This window comes from Pteropus vampyrus, unplaced genomic scaffold (genome assembly GCF_000151845.1).
Source record: "Pteropus vampyrus isolate Shadow unplaced genomic scaffold, Pvam_2.0 Scaffold56, whole genome shotgun sequence".
Taxonomy (NCBI): domain Eukaryota; kingdom Metazoa; phylum Chordata; class Mammalia; order Chiroptera; family Pteropodidae; genus Pteropus; species Pteropus vampyrus.
The window spans coordinates 7,115,532-7,143,031 of NW_011888837.1; the positions used below are offsets into that span (position 1 = coordinate 7,115,532).

The 27,500-nt window shown below is 35.3% G+C and overlaps 1 non-coding gene and 1 pseudogene across 1 annotated transcript; both read right to left on the reverse strand.

Moving 5' to 3' along the window:
- Positions 1-2,993: 2,993 nt before the first annotated feature.
- Positions 2,994-3,101, reverse strand: LOC111740011. Its single transcript, XR_002780446.1, has one exon. It is a non-coding gene; the product is annotated as a U6 spliceosomal RNA (small nuclear RNA).
- A 9,359-nt stretch (positions 3,102-12,460) lies between these two features.
- Positions 12,461-12,579, reverse strand: LOC111740032 (annotated as a pseudogene).
- Positions 12,580-27,500: the final 14,921 nt, after the last annotated feature.

Genomic DNA, 27,500 nt, shown 5'->3' on the forward strand with positions numbered 1-27,500 from the left:
TAAAATTACATGAAAACTGGGTAAAATATGGTCAACTCCAAATTATCATTAAAGCCTTCTGTTCATCAGTGTCGTGCAAAATAGGATATTGGGCAGCATTTTGACAATGAAAAAAAGGATTATTAGTAACACACATCTTTTTAATTTCTTTTTGTTAACATAAATTAACTAATTAATTAACTAATAAAATCCCAAGGTGGAATCCCTTGCAGCCAGGACAACAAACCAAGACTGATTGGGGTTTCAGCCCCTTCTGGGATGTGACTTTAATCAGTCTGGAATTTCCTGATCAACACTAGTGAGGTAATCTGCCTGAGAAGACCCCTGCCACCCTTCCCTACAGAAAGATGCCCTTTCCTCAAGCAATTCCTTCTTTTCTTTTGCTGATAACTTTATTGTCCCACCGGGTTTCTGCCTATAAAAACTTTCTATTTTGTACTTCTCGGAGAACCTCTTTATTTTCTAGATGAGATCTTGCTTGATTCATGAATCATTCAATAAAGCCAATAATATCTTTAAAATTTACTTGGTTGAATTTTTGTTTTTTAACATCTTATAATGAAATCATATAGCTTTGCTTAAATTTATGTTTGTAAATTTTGTAAATGATGTGATAACATTTACAAGAACTAGAGTTAAGAGACTATGAGAAAGATACCTTTTTTTCCTGATTAAAAAAACGATAATCAGAGTACTTCGTGCTGTCAAATATGGCAATGTATTCTATGTCTTAATTTTTTTTTTCTGCTCTGATCGAAAAGACTGAGCTCTAGAAGAGCCAAGGGTGTGTGGGCCAGCTAAACCTGCCCATGACAAAAACTCACAGGATAGAGATGATGTAAATTAAAGGAAAGACATCCCTGTCCTTGAATTGTTCCAAAGAAGATAGCATCTTCTTTGGATGTTCTTAAGTTATTTTATTTAGATCTGGCAGTGGGTGAATAACATTGAAAATTTATCTTAGTCAGCTTAGGATGCTATAACAAATTATCATCGACTGGGTGGCTTAAACAACAAATATTTGTTTGTGTCCTCATATGGAGAAGAAAGGGAGAGAATGAGAGAAGGAAGGAGAAGGAAGGAGAATAGAAGGAAGGGAGAAAGGAAGGGAGAGACAGAGGGAGGGAAGGAGGGAGAAAGAGAGGGAAGGAAGAGAGAAGGAGGGGGAGAAGGAAAGAGGGAGAGAGAGGGCAAGCTCTCTTCTTGTCTTCTTATTGAGAACACTAATCTCATCATGAGGGCACCACCCTCATGTCCTTATCCGAACCTAATTACGTCCCAATGGCTCCACCTTCTAATGCCATCACATTGGGAGTTAGAGCTTCAATATATGAATTTTGCAGGGACACAAATATTTAGTCCATAACAAGGCTGTTAGAGGGATCAGATGTTCTAATATCATAAGCTAAAAAGAGAAGGAATTATTTACAGACGTTTTGGTTGTAACGTTTATACAAATTACAGTGAAATACTGTTATAGGCCACTTCACTATAATATTTCTTTAATTATACTATGAGTCAAATCAGAGTGCTCCAAATTGTACTGACATTTGAGAATGAAAAATTAGGAACTACAGTATCTCTGATTTAGCTTTCTTTAAAATTAAGCTGATATCAAAAGGAATGAGGAAGTTTGCATATATTGTTATGGAATGACTGGACATATTTTTCAAAATATTTTAGTTCAATCTGAATTGGAAATATCTGTATAAATGAATAAAAAAAATACCAACAACCTTATTTCCTAGTTTTGTCCACTGAAAAGCAGTCATAGCTTAATAGCCATGAGCATATCTATTATCTGGATTGTGGTCCATACTGGTTATTATATTTCCATAAAAGCACCTGAAGAATGACTGTTTCTAAGTCTAAGTCAGGATGCATAAGATGAACCCGAGATTTTGGGGGTGGCCAAAGTGCAAGCTATGAAATAATATGAGTTATGTCAAAAGACCATAGAAGCCAAAGATGGTAAAATTTGAGTATCAGAAAGAATAGTGAATATAATTTATTAGAGCGCATTCATTATGTAAAAATTAATAAGTTCATAATGTATGAGAGAGAGAACTAACAAAACAAAGCAAAATTCATCTTATTAACTACCTTATTTAATAGCAAAAAACTAAGAATAAAAATTTATCCTGCTTCTCCTTTATGAACTGAATTTGAAGATAACCAGATAGACCCGCCTATTGAGGGAAAATTCTTTAAGAATTCTCCTGGTGGCTGTTGATGAAATTATAAAAATAAAAAAAAACCCGCAACTTTGCAATATTTAGTAAAATAATCTATATTTACTTGGATCTTATCGTTAGTGAATTTCCAACCTAAGAAAAGAGATCCTTATAATAATGAAAAAAATTAAAGAAATAGATTAAACAAATGTTGATTTATAACCTGGAGACTAGAATTTTTTTTTTTTTTTTTTTTGGTAAAGACAAACTGGAACTTTAAGCAAACATAATCAGCGGGTAGGATCTACAGGAGGAGCTAGGGCTTATGGAAGTTTTTGCGCCCTGTGTAATTGGGAGAACCCTACTCTTGAGAATCCTACAGGAAGAATTCTATTTATAATAAAGCTCTATGGTTTTAACTTCTTTTTTCCTTAACTTCCTTTTCTCTTATATAAATACTCTTCTTTGTTGGCACGCAAGCCACAGTGTGCACATGACTTGCCAACGCTGCATGCAACGAGTTGCAACCCTTTTTTTTTCCTGAATAAATTATTTTTGGTGACAAAATACCTAGTCAATATTATTTTTCAGTTGACACTGTCATTGTGAGAATATTTACAATATAAAATATTGTTCACTTAAACTATTAAAGTGAAGGTTGATTTCACTCAGCACATTTGTGATAATTTAGCCACTGATTATCACCTCACTGATTAAGCTCTCAATAATTAGAGTAGTATAAAATCTACTCTATAAGATCTTTTAGCATGTGGAATATTGCTATAATACTTTCTCCTCACAAAATATTATTATTATTATTTATTATTTTAGTGCTTCACGAATTTGGGTGTCATACTTGCACAGGGGTCATGCTAAAGTTTTCTGTTATCAATCCAGTTCCAGTATATGTACTGCTGAAGCAAGCACACGAAATATTATTTTAAAAGTAAAATAAGCAGTAGTTCTGCCTAATTAAACTAAAAACCTAAAATAGAAGCTTAATGGATCAGATCAATGTTCGATGTTTCAGAATTAACTGGCAGCAGTGTGAATGATATGTTGTGATTAGGAGATCAGGTAAGTAACATTTTAATGACCTGAATTCAGTAGCATAGAGAATGGACATGATGAGCTGAATTTGAGAGATGTTTCAGAAATGGGAATGGAGGGTGGAGAAGAGGAAATGTTAAAGGGAAAGTCAAAATATAATTGCAATTTAATAGCTTAGGTAAATGCTTACCTAGCTTTTCAATAAGTGACAAGATACAGATTGCATGGTATTGAGCGGTGACTAAGACATGAGCAAAAGCTTTTTGAAAGCCTCATATAATCATATAACACCATGACATTTAAGACAGTTAAAAGTGTAAACCCATCTTCTCATTCTCATCTCTCTTCGCTTTCTAATCAACTTCTTTCTTACCGCACCATTCCATCCCCATGCACTCTCCTGAGGATCTAATAAGTCAGTGGTACAAACACATCATGCAGTTTCCTACCTAGTGTTTTTATTTATATCATCTTTTTTTCCTATGTAAAATGATCCTTCTCTCACATCTCTGCTTGGTTCAATCACCCTGGTGCCACAAGGCTTAACGGAAGTGTTGAGTGTACTTCATCCTCAAGCAAGATCTATTAGTTCTTTTTCTATGTCTCCATAAATCTTGGTTCATAACTTTATTACAACCCTCATCACATCAAGTTATTTTAAATTACACGTTTCAGTTTAGTCTGCTAGAATGTAAATGCTTAAAGGCTTAACTTGCCTTGTTCCATAAATGAAATTCTCCTTATGTAAATTGTTATGTGTTATTTAACATTAACTAATTAAGACATATTTACCTACTCTTGTCATTCACAGGCTAAGCTGCTGGTGTTGCAACAATAAGTCTGACTGTTGTGGTCCGTGACCTCACAAAGCTAACACCTAGAAGATGACACAGAGAATCAAAGAGACGAATAAAATAGTGTCATAAGTTTAAAAATCATGATGATGGTGATAACGAGGATGTTAGCTAATAGTTATTGAGTAGTTTTATGTGCCAAGCGTGGTTCCAAGCACTGTACATTTGTTATTTAATTTCGCCCTCACAACTCAGTGACAGAGGAAGAACAGAGTACTTTTATAGAGGTCAGTAGAATGACACTTAGCCAAGACAGAAAGTCAGCGAAAACTTCCCTTAGAGTGATTTCTAAATTGAGACCCCCAAAAATGACTAATGACCAGGGATTTGGCAGATAGAAGAGAGAGGAGAGAGGATGAGAGAGAGAGGAGAGAGGAATAGAGAAAGAGGAGAGAGAGAGAGAAGGGAAAGGGAGAGGAGAGGGGAGGTAATTTGTGTGTATGTGTGAGGATTAGAGAAAGGAAAAGTGTTTCCAACAGGAAACAAAGGCCGAAGGTCAATCAATATATGTATTTAGTGGATATTGGGCTTTCTACTTCTAAAGTCAGACTATATCATGGAGCTTAATTCCTTTAGAAATAGTCAGAAAAGCTAAAAACTGGAGGAGATCTACCATCCTCATTTTAGAGATAGGAGCACTGAATCCCATCTCAAGGAAATGAGTCCCCATTGCCACACAGAGTCATTGGCAAGAGTTGGTTCCCAGGCCAGACTCTTTCCAGGACACCATGCTGCTGCCTCTATGGATTGTTAAATGGTTTCTACTTCAGCCAGCCAGCAATAAATGTACCCAGACAAATAACATGTTTTATGATTCCCAACCACCACATTTCAGTTCACATTCTTCTCTTGATTATTATTTAATAAGGAAAATATAAATTATGGAATATAATAGTACATATCTGTACTTAATCTCTAAACAGATGTGATCTAGAAACGATTCCTCTCAATCTTCCCCTCAACACATGAATTTCACCCTGAAAATGTGTCACGACTTTTTTTCTTGTGGGCTATAATTCTATCTTAATTATATCACTGATGAACGATCTTAGTTTAGTCTTATTTGGAGTTGTGAGAGCATGGCCTTTGGAAGCAGACAGACTGGGGTCCCAGTTCTGGGTCTGCCACTTACCAGCTATGTGACCTTGGGCCAGTTACATAACACTTTTGTTCGTACCTGACCTCATAGTGTTCTCGCAGGAATTAAGGGACACCAATACACGTGTGCTTGGTATGTGGTATCTTTTGAAAAATTTAACTTGTGAGATAGCCTTTTTAACACCAAATCATAAAATCACAGCTAAAAAGAAAATCAACCGCTTTAATCCTTTCCATTTTACTGGTAGAGTCTGTAGACTGGTAATGTTCTTCTTTGCCAAAATGAACAATCCATTTAATTCCTACCATTAGACTGTGGACTTTGTAAGAGCAAAGACTATGAATTTCCTCTATATTCTGGCATCTACTACTGTGAAAAGCACTTAGTTCTTATTCATATTGGTTGAATTGTCTAACTATTTGGTGTCTGAGCCTAAAGGCTAAAACTCAGGCTCCCTGATATCTAGTATCTAGTTCTGGTTTGTTTGTTTGTTTGTTTGTTTTTACAGGTTTGAAAATTGAAAAAAAAAATCCCTGCTTCTTCATTTTGTGAAGAATACTCTGGGGAAAACGTGGTCTTAGAAATTTCAGGTTATTCTATGACATTCCAATATGTTGCTTTTCATTCTGCCTGGACCCCACTGGTATGGATTCACATGAATATTAATAGATGGAAAGGGAATGAAGACTTTTCAGTTCAGCAGTTAGGAAGTGAGGCAGTGCTTAGTCTGAATGCCCTATTGATAGTGGATATATGGCATGGCTCAGGCACTGTGTTTATGCATTTTAAATTGCTTTCTTTACAACTCCAGTTCAGAGGAAATATCATCTCTGAGCCAAACTGGGTCAGGGCATTCCAACGCAGTGAAGTTAATTTGAGAAATTTAAAACAGGCGTCATACCCCTTGAACTTGACTACAGCTAATTACGTAGAAATAAATCTCACAATCAGCTACTTCTATACTATAGTACAAACATACTATATTTAACCAAAATCATAACCTTATAAAGAGACTAAATATTATTTCCAAACACAACTAAGTTGCTTAAGCTGTGGAGTTCCTGGCCTTGATTTTAGAAGCAACATTAACAGCTGATGAAAATAATGCTGTGGCTTGTAGATGTAAAAATACCACGGAAACCTGACTGATTTTGCTTGATGAGATGACATCAGATTCTCCCAATAACTGAATGCAAGCTTTTAGAATTCATATACTTAAAAAAAAAAAAAGCAAAAACAACAAAAAAATATGAACAGCCATTATTGTATGCCTAAAAAGTGAGCAATGGTTCCCATTTCTCTTTCTGCTCTTCTCTTTTAGGTCGATGATAAAATATACATGGAACACATGATCCCTGTCTGCCAGTTATGGTTGGGAGTATAACATTATCTTTTAACTTAACATTTATGAAGCAATTTGCTATAAAAATGAGGGTGATGTGATAGTTTTCATACAGTAAACTGTGCTAACTGCTTAAAAATGCACACAATTTAGGAGCTGACAGGTTCAATTCTCAAGTAGAAGAGGTGTATTGTGATGTTTTGGCACTGGTTAAATATTCAATCATTCCACTGCCTTGTCTGTGGGAAATATGTTAATAGCTTATTGCCACAGCCTTTGACTCTCAGGGCAAGTGAAGCCCAGAATTCCAGAGCCCTGATGGGTCAGTGGGTCTCATTACATTTGATGGATGCAAATAATCTTGGCTTTAACATTTTGATTGATCTAGACAAGGGATTTTTATCACAAACAGAATCCTACAGAATTAAATTTTACTCCAAGAGTCCATTCTGTTTACTCTTTTTAACATTTAGTCTCTTTGATACATTCACATCTCCTGGCTTTTCATACTCCATATTAACAGTCATCACCAATAAATTAAAGTGAGTCCTTAAAATTAGTGTTTCCATATATTTCACTTTTCAGCCGACAAAACAAAACCTGAGTAAAAATAACAAACCTCTACTTTTGTGAAACATTTTTAAAAGTCCTTAATACTAACAAAGCTTATATTTTAAAGGAAAAACACAGCCAAAGTTCTGGTTTGGCATAGAGTATACAGCTACAAGTTAAGAAATGGAAACAAACTATTTTTTTTCCTAGTTACAAAAGAGAGAGAAAGAAAGAGAGAGAGAGAGAGACAGACAGACAGACAGACAGACAGACAGACAGACAGAGAGAGAGAGGGAGAAGTCTATGGCATGTGGTAAGGGGTCCCTATTATGAGGTTCATGACCCAGAGTAGAAAGCTCACTGAGGAACAAGGCAGCATTTTGCTGGATGAGACTTCAGGATATGTTTAAATGTATACACTGAATAATATTTTAAATTTTATATTAAACTTGGAATGTTTGACACAACTGAAATTTGAACTTTATCACATAGATTCCTAATAACAGTGAGGGTCTTTCTCTCCTGTTTTGGTTAGTATCCATGTTGCACTTTTATTTTTCTTTCTGGAGGGGTGGGCTACTGGGAGAGGAGGAGGTGAAAAAATAGATTGAGACCGCACATTTCCCTAAGTAAATATAAGGTGTGGCCTTTGTTGTTTTGGTCAAATGGTGAGCTTCTTGTCCACATAATAATCATGTTCAGAGTCTCATTTTATGACAATTTTGTGGTACCATTGTGTGCCGGGTATTTGCTTTTTATAGATATAGATACTCTTTCTTAATCAGACAACTGAGGGGGATAAATATGTACAAGTTGTTATGACAGAACTCTACTCTGGCAGCCCATCTTCTTTTTGGACTGCTTTTGGTTGGTCTTTGGGAATAATGTACTGAGCCAGGATACAGACATAAACATTAGCCCTGGCACTGCAACCTTGTTGGCTTGTACCATGATAACATTTATGAGGTCTCTTCATAAGATTAAGAAGACTCTGGTAGTAATTTAAACCAAATTAATCACTCCGGCTGTATTAGATCATTTCAACTCTGGACGTCTTAATTTGGTCAGGGGTGCATTCACCAGCAATTAAAATAAATACAAGAGTATTTATTATTCTCTCACTGACAGGGAAAAACTAGTAAGTATAACAATTTAATTGTTAAATTATTCAATTTTCATCAATCCTTCAATATTTAAAATACTTTTTGTAGTAAGGATGCCGGAGCCTATTTAAAAATATATATGTAACATAAAGTAGTTTGATTTTATAATATTATTGATATCTGAAAATTATTTACCATCTTTTAATTAAATACAATATTTAAAATTATTTCATCTGAAAATAAAGTTTACCAGCAAATACCAATAATTCTGTAAGCTAAACAATTCTCTTTTATATTCCTAACATCTAGCATAGAGATTTGCCAATATTTATATGAGGAAAGAAGACCATGGGGATTTTGAATGAAAACTAATGTAAATTTTAAGTTCTCTGTCAACCATTGCCACAATAATGCTGTGCAACAAACCACCATAAAACTCAGTGGTTTAAAACAACAATCATTTATTCCTCCTCACCAGTATGTTATTTTTTGAGCTCATCTCAATATTGTAGGTCCTTATCGCAACGCATTTTAAATTTTTGTTTCAAAATCTCCTCCTCCACTGCTTAAAGGATCAATAGATATTTCTGTTCTGTCCTTTGAGGATTCTCACAGGTGACAATTTTAACAAATGTTTTGTCACTACATAACATTTTTTTGACTCTTCTCAAAGTATTTTTGCTCTTTGCCACTTTATCCCAAACCGATGCCACATAATTCAAATATTTATTATGGCAGCATCCCACGTATGGATACAAATTTCTGTATTAGTCAGTATTGCCACAATAAAACCACTCATCAAATCACTTCACAATCTAGTGGTTGAAAACAACAATCATTTATTCCCTTTTGTGTGTTTGTAGGTCAGCTAAGGCTTGGCTGACTGGGCTGGGCTCAGCTGGTCTTGGCTCTAAGCTGTGGGTTGGATCTGAGCTGCCCCAGTCTCTACTGCAGGTTAGGCTCAGACCTGTTCCATGTGCAATAATTCTGGGTTCCAGGCAACAACTGCGATAGCTATCCAGGGGAAGCTCTTCTCATGGTAACTGCAGAAGTATACAAGGTTTGGACAAAAAAAAAGGGACACATACTAAGCCTGAAAAGCTCAGGAGAGGCCAGCATGGTGGGCCCTACAAACTCAGAGACCAAAATAAGCACAGGATGATCCGAACATGAAAATTTCTAAATAAAAGTAGGTTCATTGCAGATAGCCATGTCCTAGGGCCTGTAGTTTTCTTGACAAAGGTTAATCTTTACTTTAAATGAGCCTATTTATTGTCTTTTTGCATCTAAGATAAAATACGCTTGGAATGTCAGAGTAATCTCATTTCCCAGATCCCTCAGGGCACAACCCACTATACCAGAGCAGGAGACCACAGAATCCCTCATGGTTACCTTGTTCTCTGCATGCCATCTCTATGTGCTGTAAATGTTCATTATTAACTATCCTGTACCCACCAATGTGAAAGAAGTATGTGTCTCTCTGTTTTACTTTTACCAATCTACCACCAATGGATTTCATGTAACCCTCCTTGTCTTCTCCTTTGATTCTAATGTATAAAATAAACTGCAAAACTGCCATTCTCCAGAGCATTTTTTTAATCCGTTGAGATTTTGCTTCCTGGCAATTGTTGTCAGTTTGGCTCAGATAAACTCATCAAAATTTTCTACAGGTTTGGACATTTCTTATGTCGACAAAGGCATGGCCAAACACAGGCACATCTCAGTCTTCTGTTTGTGTCACATCTGCTAACGCATATTGACCAACATACATGGACGAGGGTTAAAGAAATACACTTTGTCTATCCCAAGGCCACAGCAAAGTATATGTTATTATGAGAGGGAACTAAACAATTTTGATCAAATATTCAATCTACCATAGGATCTTCAGTTGAAATAATCCAAGTTATTATTATTTTACCAAAGTTTATGGAAAGTAATACTTACTTTTTAATTCTACATTCAACATTTTTATTATGGTTTCTAAAATATCATGCCTATAGTAGGTAATATTAAGCCAGTTTAATAATTCTAGAATCAACCTGATTATATGGTTGAAAAGATTTCTAAAACAAATGTAGCAATCATTTATACATTTTATAAAGCTTAACAGATTTCTTAAGAAATAACAGCCAAAGAAAATCAAGTCCGACTCTATTCTCTAATTTATCTTAAAAGGTTCTTTTCAATACAATACCATTAGAAAATTATTTTTGCTAATTCCTTCTCTCGAAAACACCTGGCAAGCTTATGTTAGTGATAAGCTTCTTGTCTGAAATCTAATTCTTTATCCTATCATAACCTGCATACATTCTGTTGGGTACTTAGTGGCGAACTGGCCACTAGAGTAGAAAGTAGCCACAGCCCAAATCACATTATCCAAAGGAGTTTAAGATACTCAGCCCAGATCCATGCTGCAGTCATTATTCAAGGGATCTAAGTGAATGGGCAAAGGCAAGACAATGGGAATATTTGGACAAAATTTCATTCTAAGGATTAAAAGTAATTTTGTTCTTAGGTGCAGATGGAGTGTGTTCATCTTGGAGCTGCCAGTCACAGAAGGGCAGAGACATTTTCCAATAACCCTGAGAGAGGAGACTAATTTATTTGGCTCTGCTTGCCAGATTTAGAGCAGCAGGAACAACTTCAGATCTCATTTATTGACATGGAAAAAGATTGTAAGAGTCTGCCATGTTGTTAAGGATTGGCCTAAAAACTAGTCTTGTATAATAAAGAATTTGGCTGGCCTTTTCCCCTGATTTCTGAGAGGTAGGCTATAAATCTCTGACATTTCTGGAGTGATTGGAGTATATTTGTTATTAATGGTAGGCCCCTAAATAGTTTGTGGCAATGAGGCCGACCACACAGAAAGATCAATCGTATAATTAGGGAGCTGGGGCTTTGAGCCACGTGATATAAAATGGACCTACAGGGAGGGACAAGGGGCTAAACATTGAAATCAATCACACAGCCAATGATTCAATCAATTATCCCAATAGAACTCTGAACACCAAAGCTTGAGGGAGCTTCCCTGCTGACCATAGTCTATGCATGTTATACATTGAGGTGTTGGGAGAATGATGCATCCTGACTCCACAGGGAGATGACGCTGGAAGCTTCATGTTGGAAGCTCACCCTCTGTATCTCTTCTTTTGTCAGGCACTGATTTGTATCTTTTTTTTTTTTTTTTGCTATAACAAAACTATTATCATAACTATAGTACTTTTCTGAGTTCTGTGAATTGTTCAAGATAATTATCAAAACTGAGGGGTAGTGGGAACCCAAAATTTGCAATCAGTTGGTCAGACGTGAGGGTAGCCCTGAGACCACCAGAGTTGGTTGTCCACCTCTTGGTAGTCAGCATTAGTATTGCAAGTGGTCAGAGCAGAGTCTGAGACTACATTAGCTGCCCCTGAATGAGGATGAGCTGAGACAGTCAGCACAGATTGGGATCTGTGTTCCCTGATGATTAGGAAATCATCTTGTCTCTCTGAAGTAGTGAGAATTTTACCTACTTTCTAATCACATGTTATTAGCGTGTATGTCTATAGTCAAGATTTCATATTAAATTATGTTCAAAGCAGAAGAATCAAATAATTATTTGTTAATGATAAATAATATTACAAGTATAATTATTATTTTAACTTTTACATCTTCCAAGTATAAATTGAAAAAGAAAAAATTTACCAGTTGTACACTGTATAGAGTTGTGACATCATTATCTGTTTTTATCTTTGTCCATTTCCAGGGTCTGTACTCTGTTCTGTGCTGTGAGGGCTAAAAGTCTGGAACCTATATTTCCCAGAAACCCCCATCCCCTTGCCAGCTGGCTTCCTATTATATTCTGGTGTGGAAGATAGTAGGAAGTTATAAAGTAAAAAGAAAGAAGGTATTTTTCTTTTGCTCTTCTCTTTTAGGCTGTACCTCTGGCAGTGGCAGAAGTAACAGCAAAGGTTCAGGCTCCTCTATAGGAGTAAGGGCTCAGGTTTTTGTTGTAGGCTCAGGTGGTGGAGGCAGTAGGTGCTTCAGTGCCCCTTAAGTGCAATGATTTGGGGCTCTAGATTCAGCAGCTACAACAATAGAGATTTTGCAATGTTAGTTGTGGTATGAGCTCCTGATTTCCTTCAGTTGGTTTCAGTGGCAGCCGCTGCAGCAGCCTCAGCTACACTGTGATCGCGATCTGGGTGATTTTCTCTCCTCTATCCTAGGAGTGATAGCAGCTTTGTTTGTTTGTTTGTTTTTAAAGCAACATTCTTTTATTTATTTTATTTTTTTATTTTTACTTTTTACACCTACAGCACCCAGTCCTCCTAGATGGTCTCCCATCTAAGTACTAATCAGGCCCGACCCTGCTTGGCTTCCAAGATCAGATGGGATCAGGTTTGTTCAAGGTGGCATGGCCGTTGACGTGATAGTAGCTTTGTACAGTTACTAATAATTTGGGTTACTTCACTTCCTCCCTTAGGTCCTCCAACCATTCTAACATTTTTGTATCCAATTCCTTGTTATATTTTTCTGTTTGAAATATCAAGATTTTCTTGACCAGACAGACCGATACAGAAGGCAAGTAATATATTCCTGAAAAATTATGTCAAATAAAATTTTTACAAATCACAAAATATTTTATATAAATAAAAAAACTTCTCTTTAGAGGAAAAAAAAATGAGCCTTTCTGCAAGTGATATACCCATTTCTAATTCAAGTTCCCATTAAATAATTTATCTGCTATATAAAATTAATTTAAAAAACTGATTCACCTGTAATTTTATTCCTAGTTTATTTTACTCTCATATAACTTTCAAATTACTTTTATAATTGTGGAACAAAGTATATTATGATCATGTAAACATACTATCATCAAATTTAAGAACTGCCACAATTAACCTGAGTGACAATAGGGATCATTATAAGACTGATTAACTGTCATATGTATCTGTAACTGGACCTAAGACAAAACTAGAAAGATGTATTGATGACCGTCATAGTCAGCTCCAGCATATGTGTGTGTGTGTGTGTGTGTGTGTGTGTATGTGTGTGTGTATACACGTATGTATAATGTATATGTGTATATACGCACATTTATAATGATTACCTGGAATATGCAGTGTTTGCTTAAAAAGACTCTCAATTACTTGCAAGTGATCAGCGTTTTCTGTTCTTTGTTTTGAATTTATTCTTGAAGATTTCTAGTGTGAAAATCCATGGAAACCATCAGATTTCATCTGGCACCATTTTGGGCTCATCTACAAAAAGCAATCAGTGTGAAAGACATTGCTAATTGGACACATAAAAGCTAAATAATTACCTGTATAATTAAATTCCCATATCATTTTTTAAATTAGTATATCATTATTTAGGGAAATTGGTTCTCAGTCTTTATATTGCAAGTTCTACTCAGTTCTTACGGTATAGATTAGAACTTTAAAATTAAGTAGATAAAATAAGTCAGTCCCCACAATCAGGCTGATTGTTATAGACTGGGTGGCTCATGGTCAACTTCTTAGTGAGGGCCTTCTTCTTGGCTTGTAGACAACTGTTTTTTTATTATATCCTTATATGGTGGAGAGAGTGTGAGCTCTGGTCTCTTCCTCTGCTAAAAAGAACACTAATCCTATCCTGGGGGTTCTACTCTCATGATCTCATCTAAACTTAATTACTTCCCAAAGGCCCCATCTCCTAATACCATCATCACATTGGGGGGTAGGGTTTTAACATATAAATTTGAGAGGACACAAACATTCAATCCACTGAAATAACTAAACTCAATTCATAGATTTTAAACCAACAAATCATGTCTTAGTAAAATGCAATAAATAAGAAAAAGTTTTCCAGAATAATTTTAGTAGCTGTTAGAAAATATTATCTCATACTACTTATGTTCTACTTTACAGCCTAGTCTTCCTAAAATAATAAAAAAGAAATTGTTGTTTTCATGCCCTTCTAAGTGTTAGTAAATTTTGTTCTAAATTTAGTTGCTTTAAATTAAGGGATCATCTCTTATTGTTTATCTCTATTTTGTAATTGATATTCTAATTGGCATCATAACATCTAGCTAAAAATATTAAAACAATATTTTCATAAAAACCATTTGTCTACCTTTATATATCCAGATGTTTGTATTAGATGAATAACATAATTAACTGTTGATTTTTTTTTTAATCCAGCTGTTTGGTAACACATGAATAGAACCATATTACTTACATAGCTTTACACCTCAGTTTTCTTGTCTGTAATATTCAAGTCTGTTTGGTGTTTGTCAGTGAAATAAGAACAAAAATATACAAACTGTTTTGAAATTTGGTGAAGAAAGCTTAAATGCAAATTACCACCACAATATCACTATCCCATCTTTAGAAGTGCAATTTTTATTTCTAAAAATATATATATGAAAAATGTGCTTGAATAGCTAACTAAAATCATAAATATATTCATACTTTTAACTGAGTAATCTTACTTTTCGGAATTTATATGAAGAAAAAAATTAAATTGAAACATATTCTATATTTATGAAGAACTTCCTTTAATTGTCTCCTACTAGAATGAGACATCGGAAATATTTAAAAAAGAATATGATTTTGTAAATTAAGCACATAACATAATGATTACTATTATAATTATGATGATTACATAAAAACACAAAAACCATATTTGATATAATATGAAATGGAAAAGTGGAAATATATGTTATGCAAAATCAGACAAGTACAGAACAGACCTATGCATCTTTGGGGGATTAATGTGCAAAATGAAAATAAGATTTAAAGTGAACAAGTTATATTTTTGTTTTGTTCAGTTTATACTTTATTTTAATTTAAAATAAAGTACTCCTTCATGTTAAAATTCTTTATTTGTAAAGGCATCAAAGTTATGGGTAAAGTATGGGAGAACTTTAAAGTTTGTTGTTAGAGTTAGAATAAGTCTACAAATCCAAGAGATCTTTTTGACTAGACTTAAATAATAAAATTTAGAAAAAAAATTGGGGGTTAAGGTCATTAAAGAACACCCTTTCTTCTCACCTCATAGTCAGATCTAGTTGAGAATAAAGGTATAGGAGGTAGATAAATGGAGATAGAATTAGTTTAGTGACCAAGAAATTTACTAGAAGAATATGGCCTTAGACTTTGGCCAGAAAGACTTGCTTCTTTCCAGACCTCTGAATTCTAATAGTACAGAAACCCTGAGAGTTCTAATAGTATAGAAACTCTGAGATATACTACTGAAGGGAACGTCAGGAGAGATGCACTTACCAGGACTGCAATTTAATCCATCTAAAAATGAAGAAAGAAAGACAAAGAGGAGAAATCCTCAGAACTTGAAGAAGCTGTTTCCTAGATCTTCTCATCCACGGTGAAACACTGACCAGTAATTATCTCCTACAGGCATGTTACTCTTTCTTTAAGTCATACCTCAACTATCAGGTACGATCACATGAAAAACAATTTTCTACAAGTTTTTATTTTACTGTAAAGCTAGAAATGAGGTCATAAAAAATGTCAGAATGAATTTTTCTCTGATGCCTTATTTTATGTAATTTTTTCAGTAAAGAAAAATATCTTTAGAATATTTGAATTCGTGCAGGGTCATGACTAGAGTGAGAGGAGTAAGGCATTTGCCTTTCAAACTAAATTTAAGGGGCTGCCAAAAAAGTCAGTAATCGACATAAATAATATTTTATGCAATATTTTTAAAATAACAATTGGCGTAAAAATCCATGATGAATAAAATGTCAAAATGTTAGGTAAAGACAGAATCAGCATTACCGATTTTTCCTTTTTGCCTCAGGCTTCAATATGGCTTGGCATATCACTGATTTGTTAACTAAAATTAATATATTTTTTAAAAAGTGTTCTTCAAGCTCTTTCTTCATCAGTAAGAAATTCACATGCTAGAGTTAATATCTGAGAAGTCAAAAAAATGATTCTAAAAGCTCTCAAACTTTCATGATTTTTTGCTCACAAAAATCTATTTGGTTAGTCATTTTTGTTAGCATCGGTTGAAAGTCAAAGGCAATACTCTTATGAATCCAATGCTAAGGAATATTTTAGGCTCAGAAATTTAGAGCAAATGAGGAAGTTTTGCAAGGTTAAATTTTTCTCAAAGACCTATAGAACATCCTTATTATTCAGTAAAATTATTGAGTATCATATGCTGGTAGGTGCTGAGGATACAGAGATGCATATAACATATATTATATATGTGTGTGTGTGTATATATAAATATATATAAATATATATATATTAGTCTTCAACGATACACTTTGAGACAGGTGTTACTGTATCACAAACAGAACTTCAGAGGATAAAATAGTAGTTTTCTTATCAGCCTCTCTAAGAATGTATTTAACAAATAGTCTCTCTTTCCTACTTTATGAGATGGGAACAACTTACCAACTCTCCTTTTACATGTCAAAGAAACACTCAGGGTCTTGAAGTCTAGGAAGTGCTTGAGCTACTGAACTCTTTTGATTGTAAGCCCCTTAGAGACAGGAAATAAGCTTCTCTTCCTTTCTGTTGTATCCCAGAACCCAGTTTCGCACGAGTGCTGTAGAATGAACAAGACCTTGGACTGCCACCTTTGGTCAGAAGACCAACATTTAATACTAAATCTGGCTCTTGATGACGGTGTGATTTTGGTCAAGATACTTAACCTCTCTGGCCTTCAGTTTCCTCATTGATAAAATACAGTGACATGTTACAAGAATTCATCAAGGTGTAGGAAGTAAATTCAACTTTAAGTGGATAAAGTCATCGTCTATAAGTTGTCATTTCACCTAGTACAGGGGTTAGCAAGTTTTTCCTGTAGAGGACTAGTTAATAAATACTTTAGGCTTCACTAGCCATATGACTTCTATTATAGCTACTCAATTCTGCTGCTACAGTTCAAAAGCTGTCACAGACAATATGTAAATGAAAGGGCATGGCTGTATTCCATTAAAACTTTACAGAAATACGTGACAGGCCAGATTTGTCCCTTAGGTCACAGTTATGCCAGTTCCTCACCTAGTACAATGTAGTATAGATTTAGGCACTTAGAACTTTTTGTGTTAAAGATTACTAAACTCTAAACTCCTTGAGAAGAGGAACTACTTTTGTTTGTGTCATCAGCATAATCAGAATTTTCCCCTTTATCAAGAAATGTTAGTTTCTAAACTCAGAGCAATGCTGAAAATATTAAGTGCCTAGGACTTAATAACTGAATGAAAAGTGAAATAGATATCTTTCCTAAAAATCCTATATGGCATAAAGTCATAGACTTTCTTCTCATAACTTATACTTTATATCTGTTCTTTTCACACATTTTTTTACACAATAGACAACTTTTTTTTAGAGAGTCTTACCTTTTCCTCTCAGTGACAGAGAAAGGGAGTACTACAACTATGATTAAAGGAAATACACATAACCTGGATATTATGTTATTTATGACAAAGCCCACAAAAAATGTGAAGGCCCATGGAAGTAAACATCATGTATCATTGTGATTTATTAAAAACAAAGGGATTATGGACCACTTCTTCAGTAATGCCCTAATACAACACTATTACACGCATCATGCCATTTGGATCTTCTAAAGCTTGCACATAAACATGATGCTTCATATATAATTTTAATGGAAACTTGATATAAATCATTAAGCATGATTCTCTTCCTGGACATCCTGTCATTTCATTCTTTACATTCTTATGAATAATTTCTCTCTAGATATGATTTTTTTCAAATTAAACATATCCAGGAAGAATTGTATCTGAAGATTGGGCTGAATCCAAAGGCTAATGTTGTCACTGAATAGGTAAGGCCTTCGCTAACCATTCGGCCTTCGGTGGGTCTGTTAATTTGTAGGGAAAGACATGAGACTTTTTACTGTTATCTGTAAAAACTTTTAAAAAATTAAAAATGTGTAGAAAACAATAGAAAAGTAGAATTTAGTGTAACTTTTTAGTTTTCTAAGAATTTTTAAAATATATATATAATCCTACACATATTTTAATTTCAAAATTTTGTATTACAGAAAATACATACTTTAGAGTTTGTGATCGTAAGAAAATGATAAAAATTTAATGTGAAAAACAAGGTAAATGTTAACTGAGAAAAATTTAATGTAGGTTTTCTATTAGCCTAACCCAAGGACATTATGATATAGATGATTTTTCAGCTCTATTAATTTACATGTCAAAAATTAATACATGTTATTAATGTCTGTGTTTGGATGTGAGAAGACCACCGGGACACATTTGAAGGTATCTCAACACTGAAAGATCTTACTACAGAGCCCAGGAAATAGATTGTGTGCAAATAGCCCAAGCACATAAGCAAGCAAGAAAGGACGAAGTAAGAAAGGAGCTATGCTGAAAGCGATGGCGTGGGCCAAGTGTAAGCTGGCCCAGTCTCACGGTTTCAGGCTGGAATGCTGTAATAGAGGGGAAGATCCCATTTTAAATTCCATTCTAATCCATGGTTAATGGTAAAGAGCTCCAGTTGGATATTGGCCAGAAGAACAGGGTGATTAAAAAGATTACTGTTAGGTATTACTGCCAAAGGAGCATATCAACAAAAATACCAATACTCGGATAAGAAATAGAATTCAAGAGGGGTCACCTTTTCTTTTTCTGGAGTTTTTAAAAATTATTATTTGTTTGTTTTGTTTTGTTTAATCTGCACTGAAGTGAAAACAAATGTTATATGTTATTATCTACAGGTGGCACATCTAGACTGTTCATGTTCAGACATACATCTGGACTACACTTGGAAACAAATCCACAACTATCTTGATGGTGACTGCAGAATATGGAAATTGAAGGGCAAAACCTGGATTTCTGACTAAAGTTTTCAAACAAAATATGAACAAAATAGTAATTAACATCTAGAGTTAATCTCTATCTTATTGCCTCCTGGTATTTAGTGACCAGATTTAGGAAGTTCTATTCTAATTTATAAAAGGCTTGGGCATTTCTTAAGCTGCTAGTTCAAAACCTGCAGTCACCAGCCTTAAGGATGCTGTGGAAACAATTCATATGTCCTAATATTTACTATCTAGAAAGAAAGGATATAATTTGTAATTTTTGCTCTGTGTGCAAATGTGACATAATTAAAACACTCAAAAATGGCTAGAGTCTTAAGATTTGGCATTGTCCCTTTAGTTCAAGTTGATTTCAAAACCATATCATGTGTGACGCAGTAATCAGATAGGGTCAGAGGAAGGAGATTGTTACAATGGACTGAAAGATAGCTCTGTTCACCTGAGACCAGAAAGAGGATTTTATTAATAAAATAAAATAAAAGCCAAATATACATAGGATCTGCACATTAGAAGAACAGAACAGGTTACATGCTGGTTTGCAGTGCCCTGAATTATAATGGTGCATTTCTATTTGGCTTTTGGTAGTAATGCAGTATGATACTGATTGCAGGGTCATTCTAAAGAAACTGATTTTTTTTCCTTTTGGTTGTAGTTAATTGACTTATTCTTTTCCTGAATGTCAGTTTTGGGCATTTCATGCAAGCATAAGACTAGAAAGATAATAAAATCCAAATGAGAGCTTGACACATTTCTCAGACTGTGATGAAACCAGAGTAATTGAGAAAGTCAGCAAATCGCATTTATCAATCGAATAGTGAAGGTGGTGAGTACAGATGCCATGTCTGATTTGCTGTTGTGGTCCAGAGACTTTGTTTTGTGTTTATTATTGATTTTTTTGTTTGTTTGGTATTTGCACTATTCTTAAAAACAGAACAACACACATGGTCCCACTAGATCATAACACTTAACACTTCAATTTGAGAGTGTGGGTCAAGGTCATATGGTAGGATCAATTTTTAAAAGAAATCTGCCCAATAAATATCTGGTCCTAAAAGTGTAAAGGAAGCAGATGAGCTAATTGGAAACATTAAATAAAAAGAAAATAGGCACTTCAATTAGTGCATCAGTTAATCTGGATAGACTGAAAACTCTCTTCCCACTCAACTCTAAAATTAATCCTCTTTGATAATGGAAAAATGTCATTGCAGTTATTTCAGAAATAATAAATTTACCAAGAAATTTAAGAAAATGATAAATTTCGGAATTTTGGATTTAAAGAAAATATTGTTCCTCTTGAATTTTCATTCACCTTTTATTTCCTCCTTCATTGGCCTTGCTTTTATCTAGAAAACACAAGAAAATTCTAAAAATCTGTCTCTCATGTTTAGACTGGATTCAGAACAAAAATAATTTTCACCTTAATTCTAAATTTTTTAAATGTGAAGCTCAAAAGTTTAAAAAATTTTTGTTCCAAACATTTTACTAAATGTAAATGTTGACAAATGAGTCATCCAGCTCTCAATTTTTATCATTTAGTTTCTGATGAAAAAACAAAACAAAACTGGCTTTAACCACAATTTAAGGGAAAAAACAGTTGCTTCTCTCCTACTGATAAAAATTTCAGCAATATAGGCAAGTTCCCTTGATGCTAATATAGATATGGTGGGCCCAACAGACAGGTGGAGTTGGCAAATAAGTGTTCATTTCTTCCTTTTATGACTCAATGTTATCATGAGAGAAATTGAGAACATTTCCACAACACAGCTGTGTGGGATTCGCCAGCTCGTCTATCATGAAAACGCAGAGTCTTTTACTCCCCTGCAGTTTGGCAACCAGAGCAGATATGAGTAGGAGATAGAAGATTACTCTCAAGTTCTTGGCTCTCCAAGAAGTGCAAGATGTGTTTCAGAGCTGCCACTTCTGGCTATCAATTTAAGAGTCTCTGGAGTTACTTGTAGAATACTCTGGCTTATCAAGTCACGTGCTGGTAAGACTGGATAAGATTTTAGAGGCCATTGAGTCCATGTTTGCATCTTTTCTCCAGCTCCCTGACAAGTCATTTTCCAGCATGTGCTAGTATACCTCTGGTGAGGAAACTCACTGCTTTTCAAAAAGACTTTTCTCTTTTTGATGACCTCTCATTTTAGAAGAGTCTTCATTGTATTATTTCTTAAACTTGCCAAAATACAATTTTTACTTATTATTCCTAATTTTATACTTCAAAATCACTCATAGGAAACCAATTCATTTTTATTACAAATAAAATTCTTGAAAGTAGTTGTCATATAGATCAGGCTGATATTCTAATATTCTAATAATTCTTCCTGTGACAGGGTCTCAAGTCTTTTCTCCTTCGGATGGAGTGATTTGACTCAATACCCAAAATGTGATGAGATCATTGAAGAATAAAGTGGGCCTGATACTCTGGCTGATGAAATAGCTGGACTTTGTCCAGTTCTTCCTCTGATCTCAGCTCAACATCAAAAATAGAAATAACATGCCACCAGCCATTCTTAGGAGTTATACTTGCCTCAGGAAGCAACACAGTTAATGTAGACAAATAGTTATAATTTATATTTTAAGTTTCTCCATAATAATGATTTCAGAGAAAAAAAAAAAAATCCATCGATAAAAAGCCAAACTCGTCATCTTCCCCGACCAGTCAGTGAGTAACCTTGGCACCCTTCTACTTAACCAGTCTCAAAATGTTATAAGTATTATTTAATCTTCTTAACCAGTCTCAAATGTTATAAGTATCATTTAATCTTCTTCATTTAATCTTTACTATATCCAATGAGTTGCTTAATTTCATGGCTATACCATTCTGCCCTTGGGTCCTCATCGCTTAACTAAAGCCTTAGATTCTTACAGCTCGGTGTGGCCTTGGCGGAACAACCATGTACATGGCCTGAATCCTGACTAAATCTCTTTGAGTCTCAAATGTAGTTAAATTAAGTTGATGAGAGCAACAAGATGTGGGAGGTTGCAACAGACTGAAAAGCTTATACCACATTCAAGAGGAGATCTGACTCTATTCCCAAAGATTCTTGCAGGTGCAGTATTGCCAGGTCCAAGTGTTCGAGAAAAGCAGAAATCCATATTTATTAATGTTGTTGTTAATGTCATTGTTGTTTTGAGGTGGCCCTTCCTCACAAATATGTCTTCTGGGTGGTTCTCGCCCATGAGCCAGCAGTTTGGCATCTTTGTTCCCTGGTGACATTTTCTCAGTTGTCTCAATAGTTCTTATAATAACCTGAAAAATATTAACGAGAATATGACTTAGACACTAAAAATAATACAACAGAGTATGCAACAACTTTGCAAATACTTATGATAAAATATTATTTAAAAGATAAAAATTATTTGTGTCATGAGTCACAATTATATTTTTAAAACACTGATTTCGAAAAAAAATGAGAAAACATGGAAATGAAATGGACAGTTTGGATGAAAAGACTATGGTGATTGATTTAAAATTTTTGCTTCTTACACAACATTAAAATGTTTTTTTCTATGACTCTACATAGCTTCTAAAAAGTAAAATGTCATAAATATATCTCAACTATTATATGTAAGAAGAAAATCAGAACACAAGGCTTCATTGAGACTAGAGAAATTTCTTGATATGATAAACTTCCCTTATAGCATGTTGGTACTTTAAAGTCTTTTCTGTACTTTTTTTTTTTTTTTAGCTCTAACACATGTTCAAATTACCCTTTCTTCAGAATCAACTTTGGTAGAAAGACTAGAAATGTTGTAATATCAAGGTGAAGGATATAGAAATGGAAAATGAAAATACTATATTTGTTAATAAGGGTGTGAAATAAGAGGGAGAATCATATACTAGATACAAGAGTGATTAAATTTTCTTATGCTGGTTCTTTCTAATGGGATTTGACCCACTCAAAGCTAACATTTTTTGAGCACCTACCCAAGGTATTACTATTTCCCTGTTAGTGATGAAGAAACTTAGACCTAGTGTGGTCAACCCAATATCACAGAGCTCCTTAGGGCCAGAGTCAGGCTCAAAATCTCCAGGTAATCCTCCCTCCAAAGTTGTCATGACTGCCTATTGCTTGCAAGGTAAGTAATTTCAATCAAAATTAAAAGCTCCCTGCTCCCTGCCACCCAACAAAGCAAAACGAAACAAAATTAGAATTTGGTGCTTTTTTAATATGTCTCTCCTCTCATCAAATTTGTGGCATATCAAATGGACCAGCCACCACAATCCATGGAGTTTCTGCTGGACACAATTTCTGAGGAGATTTTTTTTCTTCTCTTGTCTTCTTTCTTTGCTCTCTCTGCACAATGCTATGTAATGACTATGGCTGGCAATTTTGAATGTCTCAAGGTCACCATATTTTTCCTTATTGTACCACAAGCAATTATTAGAAAATTTGGACTATTTGATTTGAAATTTCTTTATTGAAGACAATATCAAGAGCAAGTAAGCTACAATCCTGTTGTAGTAAATTCAGTGTAGCATGATGCTGTACTAGTTGACTAATTCCATGTGCTAAGCATGTCTTTTGATTCTGTATCATTGATACTTTCCCATTTGGGGGCTTACTGCCTTTCCCAGGCATGGCTAATTCCTAGAGATATCAAACCATTCACCTGAGAGTGCATCTTTCGCATCAAACTAACCAATCCACAGACCACACCCAACCACTTTCTCTCATATTTCCCCACCTTAAACACCAGGTATCAGACAATCCGCCTCTAGAGTCCAGAGCCTGCTGAATTTATTCAAAGTCAATCCTAAGCCTGCTCATCTTTCCTCTCTCATTTCTTTCCATAAAAACCACAATAGAAACTCTTGTCTACGTTTCTTCCCCCGCTCCCTCTACTTTCTGACGAACCCTGGTGCTTCCTTGTATGGCTCCCACGGCATGGCACGCCCCTTTTTCTTTGTACCCGTGAATATACAAAGCTATCTTTTTGATGGCAATTGTCTCTGAATTTATTAGCCTCACCATAACTGCATAAAAATAAAATCTACAATTGAAAACACTCCAGAAAGCCTCAGTCTCATGGCCTGATTCACACTTTCTGGACCACCAGCTTTGTTATTATGAGCCTGTTTGTGCTGGACATTAATAGTGCAGAGTCAGCTATGACTCCAACTGGGGCTTTTACAGCCCGGCTAGGACAAAAGCTCATAAATGGCTCCACCTATACTAAGAGAGGATTATTCAGTGTATTGACAATGCACACAAAATCCTTTTGTTTGTCACGCAGATGATTAAATATATAAAGAAGTTGTGTCAGCGCTTTAAGCACTAACCAAGGTGAGCACCCTGATGTTTCATTATAGGTCTGCCACCAGAAACCATCATGACAGGTTTTTGACCCCTCACATGCTAAAAGAGAATGCCTAAGTTCTAGGCAAGAATTTAAAAGTAAAACCAATGGACGAAGATATAAATGTTTAAATGCGACTCTATCTGAGAAAAGTTTTGAATGCCTAAAATGAATTCTGTCTGAATAGAAAATGCTCACAGCTACCTCATAAAGCATTGTTTATTTTCTCTTATGAAGGCTTGCTCCCTTGGTAGCCTTTCACTGCCAATATGTGATGTTCTCTGGGGTGATTTCCAATCACCGCTGCTGCTGGCCAGCTGATCACCGTAGTAGTCAACAGACTGACCCTGGAGAGCACCAAGACGCTCCACTGTCAGCCACTTTGCGTGATGCAGCCTCAGCAACGTGAAGGCTCCAAACGCCCCTGCACCGTTTGGCTTAAAACTGACAGTTTGGAGAGGCTGCCAGGACAACACCAGGAGGGGAGCCAGGGGAGCGGTGAGTAAGAGCTAGCAGGTGGTAATAGCCAACGGCAGCTCTGAAGGTAGATCAGTCTCTCCAGCAGTTAAGACAGCCAACAGAAGGGGGAGCCAACGCTGCCCTTGTTATCCAATGTATAGGCATTGTTATAAATGGCATCGGAGCCCCCTGTACATTCCTCATTGGGCTTGTTAGCCAGGTGGCAGCTTTACCAGAGTCATCAAGGCTCCAAGCAAAGCGTATGCTATATCATTTAACTTACATTTGAGGCCAGGGAATTACGTTTCTTGGAATAATGTCTTGAAGACACAATAACAATAATCTCTGGTATTTATACAGTACTGTTCTCTGAGGCAATAAAAGCACCTGACAGACTGCATCTAAATCAGACTTAGAATACAGCTCGCAAATAGATGAAGAAGAGCTATCCACTTTAAAAATTAGAAAACTAAAGTGCAGATATAATGTTTTGGAATTAAGGTCATGATAAATTTGAGATAGAATTAAGACGAAATATAGGAGTTCTGACTGTCATTTTCATATACATGCTAACATATCAGTTGGTGGAATATATAAAATTCTGAGGGATGCCAGTATATTTGTGTTTCTGTTATATTCACCTCTAATGAGAAGACTGAAAGACAGTAGAATACAGGCTTCTTTTAATTTTGATCCAGAATAGGATTATATATGAACTAGAGAAATGAAAAATGTTCAGTATAAAATTTGTTCTAAATTTTTTCAAGAGCAAAGATAATATAGAAATCAGATGTTGTAAGAGATGTTTTTCAAATTGGTATAAATTACAATAAGTCATAATGTTTCTGAAATGAGCAAGGCCTACCAATCAACAAATATTTGTTGCTTGCCTATAATGATTTCAGCACTATTCTAATACATGCATACTTGAGAAATATGTATGTGTGTGTGTGTGTGTATAACCACGTATGTGCTTTTAACAACATTACAATCTTGTGGACAGAGCAAAAGAATTATCGGCCAGCATTAAAGGAGACCATGTGCTTGAGTACAGACTCTTCCTGCAATCAGACTAGGAGGAGAGGAGAGATTAGTGAGGCCAGGGGTGGTGGAGGGAGGCTGCATGGAAGAGGATGGATAAACTACATGGGTAAGATTGGGCCCCAAAGTCCTCAGCATACAGAGCCCCAGACTAGAAGTCAGTTTCATCTGTTACAACTTAATGACAATTTCTATAACAAGCTTCAGTCATATGCCAGGACATGTATTAGGATACTGGAAAAGAAGACAGGTTGTGATGTTTTTTAGAAGCAGAGAAAAGAATCTTATAAATAGCCTATGAATGTTGCTGGGCCCCCGAGATTCTGTTTACTTTGCTATCCATGTTTTGGAACCAACATGTATGTCCAAGGAGTCAAACTTACCCAAAAGAAGAAGCAGACCATGTTGCCTTGGTTAAAACTTCCTTCCACTGCCTCTCCTTACAAAGCTAAGGTTTATTTTTATTTTATTTTATTTTTTTTAAAGAGAGCCACGTAGCAAATGAGATGGGGAGCTGAAAGTTATTTCTCACATTATTAATCCCCTTGATCCTCAGATGATGAATGTCTGACGTACCTTATCCAAAGCCCAAGGACTCAAGAAAATACAATTTGAAAATCATAGGATGGGATAATTCATCAAGAACTTTTTGATTCTACAATCCTGAGAATAAAGCTAAGAATATCAGGTAGTAAATTTAAGTTCAAGCAGAGTTTGAAGAAGGATTGTCTCTAAAACATTATATTAAATAACTCATATGCAAAATTTTGGACCTGGGTATAGGACCACTTCACTTCCCACCATATTCCTTCTCACTAAATTCAAGGCCCCTCTCTCACCACATGTTGGTTCGTTTTCTCCATGTCTGTATGGGTGTGTTATAATTATGCCCCTTTCTTTTTTTCTTTTTTTCTTTTTTTTGCTGTTATCAATGTCAACTTGCTAACATAGGGATTGCTCACATTTTTATTGCAGAGTTTCAAGAGAGGTAGGCTCCAGTCATTTCTCTTTCATAAGAACATTTCAACATGACAGAGTCATTTCACACATCTCCTTTCTGTTTCTAAGCAGCAGCTAGCACAACTTGTTTAGAACTGCCACTTCCTGGCTTTGGATTTATTTCATGTTAGGTTTTTTTTTTGTTTGTTTTGTTTTTTTTTTAAAAAAACATTTTGAATTAACTTTCTCTCTGGTACCATTCTCAGATAATTTTGTTCCATTCAGTTCTGAGGCAACTGGCAAAAGTCTAAGGCATTACTTACATCTTTTCCTGACATTTGCTGGACCTATAGTAAAGTATAGTATTTTCCATATTTGAAAATATGGCCACTGCTGTCAGAACAGTGAGCAGGTTGTGGCCGAACAGAGATGGTCACACTTAAATACCTTTCTCTCTTCTGGGACATGACACCTGTTTTTGAGAGAGCAGCCTAGGATTTGAAGGGCTACCTTGACTACAGAACAGAGCAATGTGGGCAACTACTGTTCAAGGGGTCCCCAGGGACTCAATGGATGAACAGGGCCAAAGTTACAGGGCTAAAAATTCCTTCTGCATTCCCTCTTCCCCCAAGTCTCCATTTGAGATAGTTCAAAAAGATAAATTTACATCATAATATAAGGGCTTCAAGCTCAGCCAACTAAAAAGCCTTCTTTCTATTCCTCAACAGATCAAGCTTGTTTCTACCATAGGACCTTTGCCCTAACTGTGCCTCCTACCTGGGACTCTTGTGC